This window comes from Ursus maritimus, unplaced genomic scaffold (genome assembly GCF_017311325.1).
Source record: "Ursus maritimus isolate PB19 unplaced genomic scaffold, ASM1731132v1 scaffold_32, whole genome shotgun sequence".
NCBI classification, from domain to species: domain Eukaryota; kingdom Metazoa; phylum Chordata; class Mammalia; order Carnivora; family Ursidae; genus Ursus; species Ursus maritimus.
In genome coordinates, this window is record NW_024425786.1 from 26,836,897 (window position 1) to 26,858,907 (window position 22,011).

Genomic DNA, 22,011 nt, shown 5'->3' on the forward strand with positions numbered 1-22,011 from the left:
TGGTTTTTAAGAGGGTGGGAAAGCTGTCTAGTAAGTGGAACAGAAGAAGCAAAATAGAGTGTTTTTTGGCTCAGGATACTTTAGCTTATAGAAGTACTGTTCCACATTCATCACTGGTTCCCCTTCTCAATGAGTCCGTTTCACACAGACCTTTTATACACAACTCCAGTTCATGAAACAGAAAAAAAAAAAAAAAAACAGCTATTCTGATAGAAGCGTATGGAGGGACAGGGGAGGGGGTCCCACCACTTGACCTCCCACTCACGTCCTAGCATTTCTCAGGGACAGTGTGACCACTATGGGACCAGAAGAACGGGTAGCGAAACTGGACGGAATAACAATCCCCCCTCCGGAACCAGCAGCAACGCAAACTGCGTACTCTTAACCTCTCACAGGTTGGTTATAGGTTCATCCGTTTTCTAACCAATTGTTTGCCAGAGTCAGGCAGTTTTACACACCTGGTATCAGCCAGAGCAGTAGTCAGATTACCAAGAAGTTGAATCATGAGCCGGGTTCTGCTAGAATGAACTTTCTACTGACAAGCCACGTCATGGTAAGAAATAAAGGAACAGAAGTACAGCAGTAACCTACCGGGTTAACATAAATAACAAGGTCCAAAATTCTAGCTAATGTTGCTTCTGGATAAACTTTTGGACTATTGAATTAGTTCAGGAATGGCATTAATTTTCCTGAAGTATTACCTCACGTCTGTTTTTTTATATGTAGAAAAGTCAAAGCATGTTCTAAATGAAAGCCGTTATACAGAGTTCATTTTAAGGTCTTAGTTATATAGGTATATATATATATATGTGTGTGTGCACCCAACCACAGTCAGGGTTATAGAGGCCAAAACCAGGGAGAGGCAAGACAGGTGCCTTAGGCACAAAATTTAAGGAGGTGCACACTCTCAGGGTCATGTAAGTGCAGAGTTAGCTTACCCGACCTTGAGAGCGAGCACGCCCTTAAATTCTGTGCCCTAGGTGTCTCTTTCTTCACCCTAGCCCTGGCCCTGGAATTAGAATGCAAAATATATTCTAAAATTATATACAGTAGGGGCGCCTGGGTGGCTCAGTCAGTTAAGCGTCTGACTCTTGGTGTCAGCTCAGGTCATGATTTCAGGGTCGTGAGACTGAGCCCCGTGTGGGCTCCATGCTCAGCATGGAGTCTGCATGAGATTCTCTCTCCCTCTGCCCCCCACCCCCACTCTCTCACTCACTCTCTCTCTCTCAAATAAATAAATCTTTCTAAATAGTTACATACAGAAAATATGCAGTAGAATCAAAACACCGAAGACGTGGATAATCATGTCCGCATGTACACAGAACTGAAAGGGGGCTCTGACTAACCAGAGCAACAACGTGATAATCAGCCAAAGCCACCCTGACTCCCAGAAAATACTTACAAAATGTCCGGCAGACTATATGTGGGCACTAGTCAAATGAGAGGGAAGAGGAAAATAAAGGCAGGCTTCTGGATTACTGAGCAGGCGCTGTGGAAGCCAATCTGCCATTGTTCATTAAAAGAAAAGAGAGAGACATTGGCACGGACCTAACATCAGACAAGGCAATTTAGAAACCCAGAAAAAATAGAACTTCCTTAAGAAAAATGAAGAAATAGCAACTATGAAAAAAAATGAAGCTACCAAGAGCTACAGAAATACCCCTCATATCCCCATCCACCTTCCCACACAGTAACCAATGGTATGACTCTCGGTAACAGCTGAGTATACAGACTCTGTTGAAATCAATAAATGGTTACATCAGTAACCTTTATATCAACTTTCCATCCTTCTTCTCAGGATAATTCTCTCACATTTAACATAGTGAAGAGGTCCACACAGATGAAAATAACCTGCACTTTTCTGTAAGCCACTGTTTTATTTAATTTTTAAAACGTACCATGACATCCACTTTTGCCCCTGTGGAAGGAATTGCCGTAGGACTTGCCCTCCCACCATGAGCAACTAGAAAACTAGACTATATGAAACAAGTGTTTTTAGACAATGAACAACAGGTAGTCCAGGACTGTGATCCCAAAGAGGAAGGAAGCAAACAGGTAAGCTCTATGACCGCCCTGGCTTTCTGCATGGAAGCGTGCTACAGACAGTGCCACAGGGAAGGAGAGCCCAAGCAGACCAGGGCAGAGTTGCGGAGCTGAGGAAACAGAGGTTAAGGTTCTGTGATAACTAGAATTTTGGAATGAACAACCAGAAAGGAGGAAGCAACACAGAGAAAGAGCTCCCAATATCTGGATAATGGTCCTTTCAGTCTTTGACTGAATACTAATTTACCCCAAGTATGGACTGAGATGACATGCGGGAAATTAGAAAATATTTTGAACTGAATGAAAATGAAAACATAGCATATAAAAATTCATGAGATGCAGTTAAAGCAGTGTTTAGAGGGGCATTTATAGTTTAACATGCTTATTTTAGAAAATAAGAAAAGTCTAAAATCGATCATCTAGAGAGACACACAGGGAGAAGACGATGTGGTGACAGAGGCAGAGACTGGAGCCATACAGCTACTAGATAAGGAATGCCCACGACTGACAGTGACCACCAGACGCTAAGAAGAGTCAAGGAAGGATTCTATCCAGAGTCTCAGAAGGTACCAACCCTTTATTTTGGACTTCTAGACTCTGGAACCATTGGCTTATCAGGATTTTCTGCCCTTACCTAAGAGAACAGTTAAGGAGACAAAGGGCTCCAAGACTACCAAGAGTACACATCCAGGGATCACTGACATTTAGGCATGTGGCTGTGCCCTTTACCCAGACTGACTGGAGACACCTGGATGCAGTCAGTGGAACATGCACAGGGATGTGATGCTAGAAAACCATGGGACTCCGAGGGGCTTCTCTTTTTCAAACCAAAATTAATTACCCAACTGGAGCAAGGGGTAGAGCCCTGGAAAGAGGTGTGCAAAGTTCTGCCAGGTGCCTGCACAGTCCAGGAGTATGGGTTTGCAAAAAAGGCATCAGTCCTAAAGCAACATATTTCTGAAGGATCAGCTCCGGAAGAGTGAACATAAGGTGCCATCATTGATACAAGTCTGGAATGGGAGGACAAAAGTTCCACAGAGAAGCAGCACTGTAATGTGGGAAAGTCTTTAAATATAATTCCTCCTCTATCAGCCATCAGAAAAATCTTACAGGTGAGATAACCCATTAATGTAAAGAATGTGGGATAGCCTTTATGAACAGCTCATTTCCTTTAAATCATCAGAAAATTCACATAAGCAAACAATTTTATAGATGTACTCAATGTGGAAATTTCTGAAGAAGGATGCAATGATTATTAATATCAGAGAATTCATTGTAAAGAGAAACCCCATAAATGCAATAAATGCAATGAAAAAAGCTTTCAAAAAGCACTCTATCCTTTTAAGTCATCAGAGAATTCATACCAGTCAGAAACCCTCCATATGTGAAGACTGGGAAAAGCCTTTGCTCAGAACCCAGCCCTTACTCATCATGAGAATACACAGTGAAGAGCCTTTTAAATGTAATACATGTGGGGAAGCTTTCAGGGATAACTCAACAGAAAATCCATACTGGTGAGAAACCATATTGGTGTAATGAACCTGAAAAAGCCTTTAGGAAGAGCTCAACCCTTTTTAGTCATCAAAGAATACATACAGGAGGGGCATCAACGTGGCTCAGTCGGTTAAGCAACCGACTCTTGATTTCAGCTCAGGTCATGATCAGGTTGTGAGATCAAACCCCACATCAGGCTCCACAGTGGAGACTGTTTAAGATTCTCTCTCTTCCTCTGTCCCTCCCCTGCCGAGAAGAAAAGAAAGAAGAGAAGAGAAGAGAAGAGAAGAGAAGAGAAGAGAAGAGAAGAGAAGAAAGAACATATAGGAGAGAAACCCTATCACTGAAATGAATGTGGAAAATCCTTCAGGTATATATCATTTGGTGGACATCAGAAAACTCACAGTGCAAACAAACCCTATGGTATAAATGACTGTGGGAAAGCCTTTGTAAAGAGCTTACTGGATACGAGAGAATTCATACTGGACAAATATCCTATCGCTGCAAGAAATATAGGAAAGTCTTCAGGCACAGCTCCAGCCTTGCTGAACATCAGAGAAGCCATATTGAGGAAAACCTCAGAAATGTAATGAATGTAGGAAGACTTTTCCAAAGTTCAACCCTTAAACAACATAAGAAAATTCATAACAAAGAGCCACCAAATGTAGTTAGCGTGGTAAATCACACGGAAAGAGTTTATTCCTTCGAGCATCAAAGAGAAGACATTCAATAAATTATACATTTAACAAAAATATTCTGTGCACCTCTATGCCAAAGAACTTCTCACTTGTGAAGATTTCATTATAGTATGGTTTGTACTTGTGAAATATTTGAAAAACTGAAATGTCTATCAATACGGAATAGTATAGAATAGTATAGAATACTATGCAGCAACTGAAAACAATGGGGTAGAATATAGCCCCATGAGGGGTGCTGGGGGGGCTCTGTCAGTTAAGTGGCTGGCTTTTGACTTCAGTTCAGGTCATGACCTCAGGGTCTGGGGATCAAGCCCCACATTGGGCTCCACACTCAGCAGGGAGTCTGCTTGAGGATGTTTTTCTCTATCTCCCTCTCCCTCTTCCCCTCTCCCCAGCTCATGCGCGCGCACTCTCTTCTCTCTCTCTCAAATTAAATAAATAAATCTTTAAAAAAGAAAAGAAAAGAAATATTCCCATGATACCTTAAATTAAAAAAGCAAGTTGCAGGGAGCACCTGGGTGGCTCAGTTGCTTAAGTGTCTTCCTTCAGTTCAGATCATAATCACTGGGTCCTGGGATTGAGCCCCGCTTCAGGCTCCCTGCTCAGTGGGGAGTCTGCTTGTCCCTCTCCTTCTGCCCCTTTCGCCACTCATGCTCACCCGCTCTCTCTCAAATAAAATCTCTTAAAAATTTTTTTAAAAATTTAAAAAGTTGTAGAAAATTTATATATGATGGTCTTATTTATATTTTTTAAAACGAAGCTTTTTTTGTTTCTACATCTATATTATATACATTCCAAAGGATCTGGAAAAATGAAGGCCAAACATTAACAGCCCAAAAAAAAAAATTTTTTTTTCAGTGATCTATGCTTTCATCGTAAAAGCTAGAAAAAGAAAAGCAAATTATATCCAAATTAGTTGAGAAAGGAAAAGGTAAAGATAAGAGTAACCAATGAAACAGAAAACAAATAAAAAGTACAGAAAATCAATGAGACAAAAATCTGGTTGTTAGAAAGATCAACAAAACTGATAAAGCTCTAGTCAGACTGATGACAGAAAAAAAGACAACAGTCACAAATTAACAATATCAGGAATGAAAGAAGGGATATCACTACTGATTCAATAAACCAGGCACAACAAACTATGGCTCAAAGGCCAACTCCAGCTACTGTCTATTATTGTAAATAAAGTTTTACTGGAATATAGTTATACTCATTTATTTATATATTGTCCACAGCTGTTTTTGCTCCACAATGGCAAAGTTTTTTTAAAGATTTTATTTATTTGTTTGAGAGACAGAGTTAGAGAGAGAGAGAGAGAGAGAGCATACGAGCAGGGGGAGAGGGAGAACAAGAGGGAGAAGCAAGCTCCCCTGCAGAGCAGGAAGCCCAACTTGGGGCTCAATTCCAGGACCCCAGATCACAACCCGTGCTGAAGGCCAATGCCCAACCAACTGAGCCACCCAGGTACCCCCACAATGGCAGAGATAAGTAGCTGCAACAGGCTTTTATCTTAAGACTCGCAAAGCCTAAAATGTTTACCATCTGGCCCTTTAAGAAAGTTTGCCAACCCCTGGTCTAAGAGAATGTATTTTTGTTTGACTTATTATTAACTAATGAGTAGAGCCTAAATCTGGATGTTAACTCACAGAAGACTGATAAGTTACAAATGATTTTGATTTTTACAGAGATGCAAATTATTTCTGTCTTGTAAAAGATAACCTCAAAAGTTTAAGTAATGAGGCACCTTTTCTTCCCACCCAGCTATTATCTTTATTTCTTTATTCATTCATCCATTCAACAAATATTACGGTGCATCTGTTTCACGCTAGGCATTGCTTTGATGGAGCTTATAATTTAGATGGGGAGACAGAGGTTAAACAGACACAATAATGAATGTAGGAGTGCAAACTAAAGTAAGTACTCTGAAGGAAAGAAATTCAGCCTTTATAGAATAAAGGTAGCTAAATTTGGAATTTACTGAACAGATACATTATTGCATATGTGACATGCTATCAAGATATTCAGTGTAGGGGTGCCTGGGTGGCTTACTCAGTTAAGCGTCCAACTCTTGATTTTGGCTCAGATCATGATCTCAGGGTCATGATCTCAGGGTTGTGAGATCCAGCCCTGTGTTGGGCTCCACACTCAGCGTGGAGTCTGCTTGAGAGTCTCTCTTCTCTTCCTCTGCCCCTCCCCCTACGCACACTCACTTGGTCTCTCGCTCTCTTTCTCAAATAGCAAATACATAAAATCTAAAAAAAAAAAAAAAAAAAAAGATATTCACTATATGTTGTTTGAAATAAAAAAATATTGGAACTAACTTTTAAACTTCTCAATAGAGAACTGATTAAATAAATTAAAGAAGACCCACGCAGTTACGGGGATGAATAAGGCTACTCTATATAGTACTAGTATGCAGCGATATCCAGGATACACTATGTAGAAAAAGAAAAGTTCAGAGCAGTGTGTCTAGTATGCTACAATTTGTGTGGGGGGGAAAAGAATATAATGTTTATGCATATATATGCATAGACTATTTTTGGAAGAATATTCAAGAAGTTGGCAAGGTTGCCTTTAGTAGGGGAAAGGAGGTAGCTCAAGAGACTGAAGAGACTTATTTGTTCACCAAATACCCTTTTTTACCTTTTGAATTTGTACAACGTATATGTATTATCTTTTGAAAGATAAATTTTAAAAATTTAAATAAACAGAAATGTCACTGGCTTCCCACAGGGCTCTTAGAGTGATAACCAAAATCCTTAACATAACCTAAGAAGATCCTGTATGATCTAGACCATGTCTACCTTTCTGGCCCGACCTTGTCGCAGGCTCTCCCTCAGTCATTATGTTCCAACCCACCAGCCTTCTTTCATTCCTCAAAGGACTATGCTCCCTCTCTTAACTGGGCTCTGCACATGCTGCCCCCTCTACTGGGAACTCTCTTGTTTCCCTTCTTTACCCAGTTAGCTCCACCTATGAGATTTCAGTTCAACCATCATCTCCTTAGAGAAGCCTCCATGCCAAGTCAGGCCTCTCCATTTATATACTCTTCGGGCCCTGTTGCCTCTTTCCTTTAAAGCAATTATAGCACTTATAAACTTACATTTCTTTGTGTGATCATCTGCTCAGTGTTTTCCCCACCACCACACTGTAAGCTCGAGGATGACACGGCCATGTCTGCTTTGTTTTTTTTTTTTACCTCTCACTACTGCACCCCCAATTCTGGCATGGCACTTGACACATTACACTGCAGGTGCCCCAAAAGATCTTTTTGAATGAATGCACAAATAAAAACATGTATGCATATGGAGGAAACCAGGTGGCTTGGTATCAGGTGGGTCATACTGAAGACATCCAGGTCGATGACAAGACTTCAAAAAGAGATGAGGTCCATATGCCACAATAAATGAGGGGAGTGAATGATGGTTGGTAGATGAGTAATGACTAGGGGTAGGAAGTGGTATAAACCTCAACGAGCAGAACTTTTTCCATGACACTGGAGGAGTACTGTTCCAGAAGTGACAGTGAGGAGAGATGAGGACATCAGTTCCACCTCCAAACTTGGAGGTACATGGGAGTTGGAAGAATGAGCAACCATCGCCTGCAGGCTAAAGGGAAAACCGTGTCTTTCTCCAAGAGAAACCGGGGTCTCAGAACATTCTCCCTATCTAATGTCTTAACTCATAAGTTTCAGTCTAAAGAGGGTTTAATACCTCAATGGATTCTTGTCACAGTGAAAAAGCTGAGAAGGGAGGGGTGGTAAATGTGAGTTGAAAAGCACAAAGTTATACAGGAATGTCAAGTCAGACTCACACAAATCACAACGGTTAAGGCACTTTCTAGCAAGAAAAAAGGAGAGGATGGAAAATTATGATGATGAACTGATGACAGGGTTGCTGCCTATCCATGCTTGGTATAATTGGTGAAAGCTTTGAGGCAAATCACAGAGGATGTCTGTGGAATTTGGGGGAACAGATTTAGACTCAGGGGAAATGGTCAAGGAAATTTGTGGGAATTACAAGGTCAAAGGGAAAGGAGCAAAAAATTCTAATTCCCTGGTTGTTGCTAGCAGCTCTGGTCCAATCCAGATCTTTGAAAGAAGAGGAGATAAAAGTGGGTGTGGAGGGGGAGTTAGCTATAAGACTGGTTTGCCCTGCAAGGGTCTTTTGCTTCCACGGCTCCCTGAAGAATGTCACATAAGCTATACAACTATCTGGTAATATAAAAGAGAAACATCTCAGAACCCAAACACTCCCCCTGCTTTGTGAGGTGACCTGGAAGCCTCAGTTAGAGATCTGATCCATTACTCTGGGCAAGAGAGAGCATGTTCAATGATGGAAGGAACAACCTAGGTGTTCACACAGGATGTTTCAGACTCCCCCTACTTCACTTGGACCTCTTGATTGCTATATTCTTAAAATTATTATTAAAGCTTAGTGATGGGTAAGATCTGAGTCATGTGACTCTTACCTGACAATTTGCTCCTTTGTCTTAGCTCAAGGGAATAGCACCTGGGAAAGGACAAATGGTCCTTATCACTTTGACAGTGACCAGAAGTAAAAGAAATGTGAAGCATAGGGCAGGTTAACTGGCTACGGCATTGCTAAGAAAATTAATCCCAATAGTTCCCAATAAAGAGAGGAGGTACTCCGATCTCTCAGTTCACATGTTTACTTAGTGGGATTTTGACTGACTTATTTTTTTATTAACTGTTATTCAAAAAAATGTTGCTCCATTACGTGTTCAATAATAAAAATATGGGGGGAAAACAGTTCTTTCCCATTCATTTAGTGGATCATCATTATTCCTCTTAGATGGCTAAAAGACATGGGTTCCAGATTCAGCTCTAGGTCCATCACTTACTATAATTTAACCTTTGAAAAGTAACTTAACCTCTCTAAGATTCAATTTTCATTGTTGTTACTCTTGAGAAAAAGAGTTCATCAGAGGAGGAAGCAGGGGAGCATCGGTAGAGTCAATATTGGATTCTAGAAGTAACTTGGATAAAAGGTAAGATGAAAATAAGCTCCAATTTTAGATCAGTTCCTCTCCTGCCCACGCCACCATAGCCTGGCTCTGCTCCCAGGGCCTAAGCAAAAGCAATATTAAATCCTTACAAAAGAGGGCTTACATAGAACCTTAGACTGAAAACCCTTTGGGAAAGTCTGGAACTCACTGTTGGTAGGAGCATGTAGAAAGCTTACCCAGGTGGAGTACAGGAGGGCAGAGCCAATCCCTTTCCTTCTAAAGCCAGGACAAAGCAGAGAATACAGAGCTCCCATATGTATTACCTGGAGGAACCCCCAAACTGGAAGCTCTGGAGCTAGCAATGCTCACTTATCATTATCATCTCTCAAAGTACAGAATTCTAATAAATCTAGCACAAAATCTAGACCAGGTTTCATAATTCCAAGTGGCAGAGTGGAAAAGTCTACAGAATATATAAATTATTGCCAGAAGAAGATCATCAAATACTACAGAAAGCCATGAACAACTCCAGAAACACTGAGAGGCAGTGCTGTTGCCTCTGGCATTTGTAAATTTTCCAGCTAATTTGGAAACTGTTCTGGCTGGCAACCAAGAAGGAAGCAGAGACAGAATGCCCACTACCTTAGGAGCCAGACTGTTAAGGTCACTGGGAATTCATACTTGAACCAAATTCATCAAATTGTATCCCAGTGGAAGGGCTGACATGATGGGAATGAGAGTGGAGAGAATGCCCTGCCAGTATTATTTCAAAAAACCAAAAACCAAACAGTTGGTACATTCTTCTGCTGTGGGGGAAGGGGAGCCAAGTTTCTGCGGACAATAATGATTGGTGAGAACATTATATAGGCAAAATTTGCACTTACTTTTAACATTCGTTGAAACTAAAATTCTTTTTTAAAAATCTCACAATTTTATAATACGGCCAAAAATCCATTCAAAGCTTTCCTTTGATGATTATACCTGTCATGAACCAAGCAGTAGAGCAGCAGCCCTAAATCTGGTGGAGTCAGTGACTGAACTCTGCTCCACACCAACTATCTTCCTGCAGCTATAACCTAAAGTATGCGCTCTCTCAGAAGCGCTAGGTCTCGGCCAAGATGGCTGCCATACGGAAAGGAGACAAGCAGGCACATTATCAATCCCCGAAACAACTCACAGGAACTGTTCAAATACAAACCACCTCAGGGGGCACCCTCCACCTTCCTTTTGACTGTCAGCATGTCTGTCACCTGCACACCCACTAACAAACAAGTACAAAAATGGTTCCAGTGACTCTCCACACCAGTTCTCTCCCGCGGCGGTTAGCACATTCAAAAAGCAAAGCAGAGGAGGTAACTAAATCCTCTGAAGGGCACAGTCAGGTATTATGAAGTTTGGAAAAAGCCAGGGTAATAACCGGTGCCCTCTCTCCTCTTCAAAAGGGCCAACACTTTTTTCCTCAACTGCACACAGGTTAGATTGAAAGGTGGCAGCACCCTCACAAAGCAGCCCTTTGAAAAGAAAATAATTACCATTCATTGCCTTTGCTGTGTGCCTAGCTTTGTTAAGAGCACAGTTTGTTAAATGTGGTGGTGTAGGTGATTTGCTGAAACTAAACTAACTGCTAAATAAGAATCAATAGGCTTTGTGTCCATATTCTGACTCCTTTCCCTTGACTGTATGTTACGTTTCCATTTTTCCCAAAGACCATTCTGATCAAAGACAAACTCCCCATGGAACCAGGTGCCCCACAGGTATCTCACAGCCACCATTCACGTTAACTCTTGATGATCTGCTAGATGGAAAACAAGCTTCCAGCCACTTGATCCCAAAACCTGAGCGTTGAAGCACTTCTCTGATTAAGAGTACTTCGGAGAGGGACGCCTGGGTGGCTCAGTCAATCATGCATCTGCCTTTGGCTCAGGTCATGATCCCAGGGTACTGGGATCGAGTCCCATGTCGGGCTCCTTGCTCAGTGGGAAGCCTGCTCCCTCTGCCTCCCACTCTCCCTGCTTGTGCTCTGACAAATAAATAAATAAAATCTTAAAAAAAAAAAAAAAGTACTCTGAAGAGTTAAGTCCCCTCCTGTAAACACTGTCGCTAAAGAAACCTTAAAGGTAGGGGCGCCTGGGTGGCTCAGTCATTAAGCGTCTGCCTTCGGGTCCTGGGATTGAGCCCCGCACCAGGCTCCCTACTCAGCGGGAAGCCTGCTTCTTCCTCTTCCACTCCCCCCTGCTTGTGTTCCCTCTCTCACCCTCTCTCTCTGTCAAATAAAAAAATAAAATCTTGAAAAGAAAAGAAAAGAAAAGAAAAGAAAACCTTAAAGGCAGTGGATTGTGGCAAATTGCTGAAGAGAAAAACCATAACATCTCTGTAGAAGATGGCAATACTTGTGGGCAAAAGAGGAGGAAAATGTTCTTTTAATCTACCAACCTAAGGCAGAATACTGATATCTTACGGTTAAAGGAACTATGAAACCCACCCTCATTTAATCTTGATTTAATGAAAAAAAATACATCCAGTCTCCAAGGTGAGGATCATAGAGAACCTTCTGGAAATCTGAGTTAAAAAAACATTGTTTCCAAAAGAAAATTCCATATCAAGATCAACACCCTTATTCCAGCTCACCCATGTTCTGTCCCCCACCCCACAGGTTGAGGCTGTGGCCCCTGAAATAAGACTGCCTGGGTTTGAATCTCTATGCAGCCAACTTAACTAGCTGTGTCATCTTGGGTCATTTTTCTTGGTTTCTTCATGAGTAGAAACAGAAATGATGGTAACAGTACCTAAACTCACAGGGTTATTATAGACATAAAAAAAGGTAAGCTATGCAAAGTACTTAACACACTGCCTGGCATGTAGTTAGAGCTCAGCGTATAATCGCTGCCATGACTTTTGTTGTTACTACACTTCACTTTAGCACAGGCAGCACTTCTTCCAGAAAGTCTTCCTTGAGGAGACCTTCACCCCAAGATTCCTCTCTGCGTATCCTCTATCATGGAATTTCTCTCACTGGATCATGTTTGTTGGTCTACCTCACCCACTCTGTCTAAGTGCTCGGGTTGTAATGGTATCTCCGTATTTGTAGGCCCAGTAAAATGCTTGTTTAATTTTAAACATTGACCCACTATTTAAATAAACTCATGCAATTTTTTAAACTAACAAAATCTAGGAAAAGATGTCACCTCCACTGCGGAATTACTTGAGTTGTCATCATTTGAACCAGCTCCTTAATGTTAATTAATTTCCTTGGCTAAAAGGTGGCAGGGACAGAAGAGAAAAGCAAAGCTCCCAGTTCACTAAGAAACGAGAAATGGCTTTCTGAATTAAATTGAAGAGAGCACTGAATGGGAGGCATGAGATGTGCAAAAGAGAAATGGAAGAACAGCCAAATGGATTGAGAAGAGATTGTTGACTCTAATGTAACCAGCTAGAAAAGAGCCTTTCCTGCCTAAACTAAAAAATCCTTTCAAATCACAAAGCAATCTTTGCTCATGAAAGGACCAACCAAAGTTCCGTTCCCCGAGCTATTTCAGGTCACTCCACTTCACTGAAAGGAAAGACAGGCTTTCACCACAGAACTTTCTGAACAAAGTGACAGTGGAGAATGGTTTCCAGTTCACCTAGACAAACGGCCACCCATCATGGATGACATCTAGAGCCATTCAATTTTCCTTCTTTTGAGCACTGATGAGAATGAAAAGAAAAAACTCCTCAAAGTTTTGGTCACCTAGGTGGAAAAGATGGAAACCAGTCAATGCCTCTAGCTTCTACCAGATACCTTTTAAAAAAACCAAAAGTTTGCATTAATTGGATACAGTTGCTATTAAGTTTCAAAGACCTATCTGTTAAAGTTTAGTCCAAAGGCATTTTCACAACCAAGCAGGAAGTAAGAGTATTAATATCAAAACACTGGTATAGCTGAAAATAGCTCTCCTGCCATAAAGTCACCAAAAATGATCCAGTCATCAAGGGCTTTATAATATTTAAAGGCAGAATGGAGGCAAATGATTAAAAAAAAAAACAAAAACCAAAGAACGTGTAACTAGGGGGTTATACGGCTGCATATAACATACTCAGAACCTCCTGCTTCGCTTTTTCTCCCACCACCTTATGACTAAAAGACTGGAGAATGCTGTCAGCAAGAAGAGCACGCCTCCAAGCCACAGCATGAAGGAACCCACACCTCTCTAAGTAACACTGGCTTTGTACTTCAAAAAGCACAGGTATCAGAAGATAACAGATAAACTTCGTCCTGTACATAAAAGTGGTTCTAAAGAGAAATTGTTTTTCTATAGAGAAAGCCCCCAGGTATGATGTGATGAATCTAGCAATTCCCTATACGGACCACTTATAGATGTTATTGTTAAAAACCTGCAGTTGACTGCTGTCTCTGACTGCAGGGCTGATAAATTATTTGCATTCGTCACAATCATACCAACCTTTTCTGGAAACCCACACAGTGAACCTTGAATCAGAGCACTGCTTTGTTTTTCAGGAAGGTTTTTAAAATTTTTTGCTGGCTGATTTGGTTTTCTCAAGAGAAGGTCATTTAGAGGACTGTGGCAGAGATATGTAAATTAAATAAAATAGCAGTAAGCTTGCGAGGAAATAAGGAAATAATAGAGCAAACCATGAAGTGCTATTTCAGCAGATATGGCCAATAAAGGAAAAGTTTATGTCAATTTATCCATTAAAAATTTCTCTTTTTGGAGAATTATGTAAGTGTCACTAAAAAAAAAGAAAAAAAAAAAACACCACCTTGCAGTGGGCTGAACTGGGACATGTGAGGACTCAATACAACCAAGCTTCGAATACTTAAATATCTTAAACCACTTTTTGCTTATAGCAAATAAAATGCAGAGCTACAGATGCTTTCTCATCTGTGTGTAAATGAAAGCAAAACTGTGTGAGTAGTTAGTATTCTTAGAATTTCTGAGAGCCAGTTTATTTAAATTAAATCCAAGCCAATCTGTATCTGTACAGAAATAATTTTCTCAGGGCTCTTATTCTCCAGACTTTACAGAGCTGTACATACTCGTCTCTCCACCTCTCCCTCTGAGATAAAGAAGTGAAAAGAGCTCTGCAGGTTAAAAACCACTTCAAATGAATCTGGGAGAAGGAAGTTCAAAGGGATTAGAATATCACTTGTCTCACCAGCCTGTTATAGAACAGAGTTCAGCTCTTCCCTGCCCGATTCTTTGTGCTCCCATGGCATATCTTGGAATTTATCATGCTTCTTTATGTTTCTATATCTATCTCTGCCTCCATAGTGTGAACTCTCTGATGGCAGGAACTGGGTTTTATTTAGCTGGAGACCCTGTCTGTTGACCTGAATTGTATATATCTACAGTATGTACATAACACCTAGATATTAATTATCATTAAGTGACTTGAATTAAGCAATCTAGAGAAGGTATTAAAAATGCAGTAAGCATATTTTAAGGCACTGAATATAAGACAATGCATACAAAGAACTAGGGATCACAAATATTAGGAAAGTGTAATCTAGTTAAAGTCATCAACATAATGCAGCACCAACATTCAGATAATCTGTCTTGTTTGGTTTATTTACTGTAGTCATGTGGCCCTTAATAGACTTCATTTTGGTGACATGTACTTACAAGTGTCTTTCTCTTATACCTCCATTTTCAAATTCATTGTAATACACAATCTCCTGACAGAAATAAAAATTGGGGCAAGATGGTCAACACCTCTCACTACCAAATCATCCAGTATGGACTCCCTCTAGCCACAGAGAAACTGGCCTTTTCTTATCATCATCTGTAAAACAGCAATATTACTCTGCTGCTTCAAAAGTGACATTAGTTCTGAGCAGGGCAATAAGGATATCCAAATGTGTGTCTCACACACACACTCCCCACAGACACATAGGAAAACCCTTGAAAACACATCACACACAGGGCCTTCGCTCTTTACCTTGTCCTCCCCACTGACAGAGGCAGCCATGCTGCCAAGGCAGCAACCCCCACGTGAAGTATGAAAGAGTGGAGGCGAAACAGCTCAATCAAAACAGCGTGGAAAGGAAAGGAGGGTATGCTTGTCAGTGAAAGTCTCCGTGGAAAGGCCAGACAACTTCTGCTTCTGCCTCGACCATCCTGGGCAATCAACCCTGCTCAAGGTCTGCTTAGCGGAGCTGAGAGGCCAAGCCCTCCCTTTAACCTTTCACAGAAGAGGTAACATGAAAATTCACCCTGTTATCTGAAAAGTGCATTGTGAGAAATGTCAGGGTGCGGCTTATAAGCATACCCTGGAGAGCAAAGCTGAGAGCGATTTTGAAATGAGCAGTTAGAGACTGCTGAAACAGAACGCGCAGGTAGGGGAGAGCTCCGCACTGCTCCTGCACTTGGGGCTGTTTTGCTTCGGGCTAAAAGCCACAGACTGACCCAGCAGGATGCAGATTACTCAACTTTCTGAAATGGCATCGGGCTCTTCAGCTTCTCTCTCCATTTATTCTGATTAAGACTCACTCATTTTACCTGGCCCACTTCCGTAAGCCTCCAGCTAACTCAGGTTACCCCCACTTAAGGACAATAAACACGGAGCTGTGTTCTCACAAACAACACAGATACACACAGACGCAAACAGAGGAGTCATTTCTTTGAAAAGCCAGTCCTTTCAAAATTTTAAGTCTGAATCTGAAATTAGAGTAGAGAAGGAAAACCAGATCAATATAAACTCCCCATCTCCCAGGTTTGATAATACCAGTCGTTCCCCCTATTACCTAAAAGTGAGAGAATCCGTGAGCACACATTTATTTCAAACGCAAATGTGCTGCTGGATTAGAATCAAAGCATAATGTGAAGCCAGTTGGAAGAAAGACAGCATTCCTCAAAATCCTGTCATTCACTGGGAGGGTTTGAAAAGGGGAACTGGGGTGAGCTATACCGGGCACTCACCGCAGCGGAAGTCTGCAGTTGGTGGGGTCAGATAGGCCTTGGCCAGCATTCCTCTATGCTTTTGTTTCTCCTAGAACAGTGTCTGCGATGGTTAATGCACCCTTCAGGGACATTCTTAACTCCTGCTTATCTTAAGGTATTTTAGTTTCTTTTTGTGATTAACCAGAGAAGTTCAGAATCTGTAGAATTTGGTGCTTGCCTGAGGCTAAGCATTGGAACCGTTCACCAGAGCGTCTGAATAACCAACCTGATGCCAAAAAGACAGGAGCACACTGATGCAGAAAAGAGTTTCAAGAGCTGACTGGCTAGGTATATCTAATACTTACTATGAAGTCACCAGAGGATAAACACTTCCAAGAGGTAAAGGCTGCAGCCGTCGCACTTTCCCAAATCTCCAGATAACCACCCTCCCCGTTTTTTTGGGGACATGGGTTATTAATGGTGGAGAGAGTAGGCTGGATCAAAAAGGAAAGCTGGAAACATATTGTACTGTAGACAGGAGCTTCACCTACACAATTCTTAGCAGAAGGTCACTCTATTGAGGCCAGACATCAAATTGCCTTGTCTCCTATATTTCTAGGATTTTGCAGAGAAGACTGGGTTTCCACTGTCACTGAATTACCCTGGGACCCTAGGGAGGCATTAGCCTCTTTCAAGGGAAACTTGATACCAGTTTACACCATCCCTTTCAAAGAGATTTCCTGTTCCCTAGGAATGGCAAAGGAATCACCACACTGCAAGCTCCAGGAGCACAGAGACCATGTCTGTCTTACCACTGCATTTCTAATGCCTAGGATTGTAGGTACACAATAAATGTATTTCAAAGGAAGGGACTAACTCTGGCAAGCTACTTCAGACACAATATCCAAAAGTGCTATTGAATCAGCCCCAGTCAAAGCAATAACCAGGCCTAGCACAAGGCCTTGCCAAGCATGGGTACATCATCAGTTTGGGGGAAAGTGAATTGGGGCTGAGGGCCAGATGCTGTCATGATAGCATAACAGAGTCCTCTTCCAGAGGAAAAGTATCCCTGGCTAAAAGAGGAAACAAGTAGTCAGTCTTGCTCCTCAGTGGCATGTTATAAGTATGGAAAACATACAAGATAGCTCATTCTGTCACGGCATGGCTTCAACCAACCTCAGGCCTATAAAGCCATATGAATGGAGGTTTCCTTTTCCTGACAATGCAGAAAGGCCAGCTGCCTGCCTGCATTCTACTTCTAAAAAAATGTGGGAACTGAGATCCACTGGGCGGAGGTAAAAGAAGCTAGCAGAGACCTCAAACCTGCTGCCCACTGAGTCATCTTAGGGTTAGAGAAGAGTTTAATCGAATAGGATTTTACATTATCATTTTATAATGACTACTGTTAACACTTGCTGAACTGTTATTTACGCACCTGGGAGTAGGTGAAATATTTGTGTGAACATTTTATTTAGTCCTCAGAACAATCCTATGAGAGATACTGTCATTCTCATTTTGTAGATGAGAAACCTGGGTTTCAGTTAACACCACCCAGTATATGAGACAACCAGGACTTGGCTGATGAATAGGTAGGTAGTCAAGACCCATTCTTGTAACTTCTCTCTAAAATTTATCCATTACTGCCTGAAATCAAAAGTGGCTCAAGGATCTTAACCACACAGGCTGACTTTTCTTAATGAAGCTCTTGGATGAAAGATCAGAAAGAAAGTTGAAAAGGCAAGCCCTCAAACCAAGAGCTACGCATTTTGACCCGAACTTCTCAATAGTACTCATCTGAGACTCCAAACACTAACCACACACACAGTTCTGGATCATGTTCCTACCATTTCCACACGATACCATGAATTGGAAGATGTTCCAATCAGTAAGATTTTTATGCAAATCTCCAAAATCAGCCCAAAGGCTTGCTTTGGCCCTGCAATTGTTATTTTGTTTTTATTAATCCCTCCACTTTTATTATTCCCTCCCTTGAGGAATTCCTGATGCAAGTCCATTTCAGACAGCTTTTAAATCACATTGGATTTACTGCCCAATTATGCCATTTTCTTATCCCTCTTCACTTCACACAAGTTAGGAAATAAATTTGGGTTTGCATTATGTTTCTGAAGGGCAAAAAGTACCCACCAAAATTATACTCCAAGATACACAGCAAGACTTAAAATGATTATCTTTTACTGAAGAGTGTTTAAGCAAGACACAATTACTTCATTTCACTGGGAGAGAGGTTAATTTTAGAGGATATTCACTGATCTTAGGTCAATTAAATTGTGATATAACAAGATCCCAAAGACTTGCTCAATGCTAGCTGAATTTTAGAATCAAAAAGCTTGCACAGTTTGTGTTAACAACCAGAAAACTCTACCTTTCTCCAGCTGCCATATACTCAAGTCATTATCCTACAATCTGAGGAGACAGATTTAGGATTAATAATTTATCACCTTCCTGTACAGCAATATAGTTACGAATATAGGACAGTTCATCACTATGAGATATATTCCATTAGTCATCCACCTTAAATTAGGAGCCCAGCAAGAAGAACAGAGATATAATGCCCCCTAAAAAGTCTCCTGAAAATGCTTTTCTCCTAAAGATACGACCAATGCATGGTCAAAATATATTACTCTCTTAAAAGAAAAAGATACCACTTGGTCTGTCTGGTACTGTAGCCCTCAAGTACAACCAAAGGGTAGGGGCAAAGGAGGAAACTGAGTTCAGGTGACTTCTGTCTGCCAGGGGCAAATGCAGGCAGTTATGAGAACAAAAAGAGAATGACAACTAGTGGGGAAAAGACTTCTTGCTAAACCAGAAGCTGCCTTTGTCCCATCTGCAGTCTCTATGGGGAGTTGAGGGTTCCACCCAGAGTTTGGGACTAATTAAAAAATAAAATACGTCAGGGATGCCTGGCCGCCTCAGTCAGTATAGAGGTGACTCTTGATCTCGGAGACTGTGAGTTCAAGACCCATGCTGGGTGTAGAGATTACTTAAAAAATAAAAAACAAAAAATAAAAAATACGGCTGAGGTAAATGGAGATCAAAATATCATCTTTATAGGGGCACCCAGGCGGCATAGTCGCGTAAGCATCTGACTCTTGTTCCGGCTCAGGTCACGTTCGCAGGGTTGTGACGTTGAGCCCAGTGTGGCGCTCCACCCTCAGCACACGTTCTCCTTAAGATTCTCTTCTCCCTCTGCCCCTCCCCCCACATACACACTCTTGCTTGCATGTGTGCTCACTAAGATAAAAAAATATATCATCTTTAAAATAAGTGATGACTGGAGAACACAGCTTAGATGTACAGTCACAAATGGGCTTTCTAATACTTAATTAAACTTAGCCAATCGGACACATGCAGGCTGTCCTGGCATGGGCAGACCAGTTAGAGCATGGCAGGGAGAGAGCACATGCCAATCCTGAAGACTGGCCATTCCATACAACTGGATTCTTTTCCAATCTCACCCATCAGGAAAAAATCACTCTTCCATTCAGGGAGAGAACAAAGGCAGAAAAAAGAGCAAAGATTACCTTCCAAATACTGTTTCCCTCCTAGGAAGTGACGTGCCCATTTAACGAGCCCAGATTGAAAAACAGAGTAGGAAAGAACAATTCTCAACATGTATATTCCAACGTGGTGCTATTTCCAGCATTATCTTCAGGTTAACCCCAAACCTTTATTGCCACCTACTATGTGCTAAATGCTAGGTATGTAACTATGATTAAGACAGTTTAATGAAGCAGACACATAAGTGATCAATCCTAGTAGCTGTCTACTCCCAGCCACGTCTGCTAGGATTACTTAAGTTACTGACTTAGAACAGAGGTTACTCCTTGGCATACCTGGTACCAGACTCACCACCTACCGTAAATACCTATAAAACTGGACAGAATACACAGACAAGTGTTTTTACTCAGGAGATGACAGGCGGTATAGGCTACAATCCCCAAGAGAGAGGAAACTTGAAGTGAGCCCTACAACTGCCCAGTTCTCTGTTAAGGGACAACTTCCCAATCACAGCACCAAAAGCTGGAACCCGAAGAGAACACAGGGGTCTCACTGAGCCCCGGAAGCAGAGTTCTGAATTCGGCTAGACCTGCAGTGGTGAGACTTTGGAGAGGAAGGAGCTGTGAGAAGAGGGAGCCCCAGAAGTCCTTTGGGAGGGTTCCCTGCCAGGATGAGGACTAGAATGTAAAGGTACAGGGCAAGACCCGAGGTTTATTAGATAGTAGATGTTACAGGGCTGAGAGGGAAACAGAATCACTAGAGGTCAAGCAGTGCTGGGGGGGGGGGCAGGAAAAAGAGCACTTTGGAACTTGACTCTGCCAGAGCAAAGAAATCACATGAACACCACAGACCGGCAGACACCAGAAAGGCCTCACCTTAGGATTAAGGACCACACTTTAGAGCAAGACCTCCTCTGAATCTCCCCTCAACACAGCCTAAAACCACACAGTATATAGCATGGTATAAGAGAGATGTACAGACCCCACGAGAACATAAAGGGTAAGTTCAAACCAGGGGCCTCAAGGAACATGTCAGAAAGGAGCTTATGTTTACCTGCATCAGAATCCCTCAGTGAGAACAGTTAACAGTAAATGCCGAGGAACAGAGCACTCTGCATGGAAGCATGAGACGGGACTCTACGAACAGTGATTCGAACGTGGAGGAGAGAAAGGAGTGTGGCATGACTCAGGGATTTCTACCTCGGAATGCAAGTGGAGGTGGTCTTTTCACTGTTATAGGGAATACAGAAGGAAGAGAGGCAAAGGACCACGGGTTTGGTCTTGATACATTAAGTTAGAGGTAGCTGGGAGACATCCAGTTGGAAAAGTGTGACATACGTGGCTGTGTGCTCTGGAAAGGAGTAAACAAACAGCTATGGATTTGGGAGTCAAGAGCACACAGGTTACAGTTGTGAGAAAAAATGAGGTTGCTCAGGGGGAGCACTAAAGAGTGAGACAAGAAAGGGTAGAAACAGAACGCTGAAGAACAAAACATTGAAAGAACAAGCTGACAAGGGAAGTGAGGGAAGAATGATTAGAAAGTGCAGCGCATCGGCTGGAAGGGAAACAGAGAAGGGCACTGCGTCCCTCTGTCTTTTCACCTGCCATGGCACAGGTCTTAAACATCCATCTCCCTCACGAAACTGGGAGTTCTTCCAGGGCAGGAAGTGTACTGTGTTGTTCTGATCTTTATTACCCTCATTCCTAGCCCAGGACCAGACTGCTAGTAAGTTCTCAAAAACTGGTTCTGAATTGAACACTTGTTCTCTGAACTTACTTATTACCTCATTGTGTAATTTACCTCCCAGCAGCAGGGGAACATCAGTACAAGTGTTCATAGCCAATTGTTAGCTTTAGGCCTACAGAAGCTTCTGTGACTCTTCATGGTTTAGGTTTCCAATGCTGGTTCAGGCCCTCTCACCTCCCACACACATGCAGACAGAACTCTTGAGATGTACATATTCTTTCTTTAGATATGTTAGCATATTTGTGAATATTTGAATCGATTTTGTTTCTCTCAAAGGCATTGTGTCTCCTTAAGGTAGCTTCATGTACCTCTGCTCTGAGTGTGTTAATTTGAAACTCTCAAATGACAGATGATGTTAATGTTAAAGTTTAATTCTCAAAGAACAATTCCCTTATTTCTCATTTATTAATTTATTCAGTCAACAAATATTTTTATGGTGAACCTACTATCTGCCAAACACTCAGTACTTGCTGGGAATACCTAGTATAAGTAAAACAGGCAAAACGTCTGCCGTTAAGAATTTGATATCTAGGGGCGCCTGGGTGGCTCAGTCGTTGAGCGTCTGCCTTCGGCTCAGGGCGTGATCCCAGAGTTCTGGGATCGAGCCCCACGTCAGTCTCCTCCGCTGGGAGCCTGCTTCTTCCTCTCCCACTCCCCCTGCT

The 22,011-nt window shown here is 41.8% G+C and overlaps 1 protein-coding gene across 5 annotated transcripts in view; it reads right to left on the reverse strand.

Annotated features, from left to right (window-relative positions):
• The window catches only part of KIAA0319L (KIAA0319 like), an 88,822-nt gene that overhangs the window by 60,009 nt on the left and 6,802 nt on the right, over nucleotides 1–22,011 (reverse strand). The window lies entirely within an intron of this gene.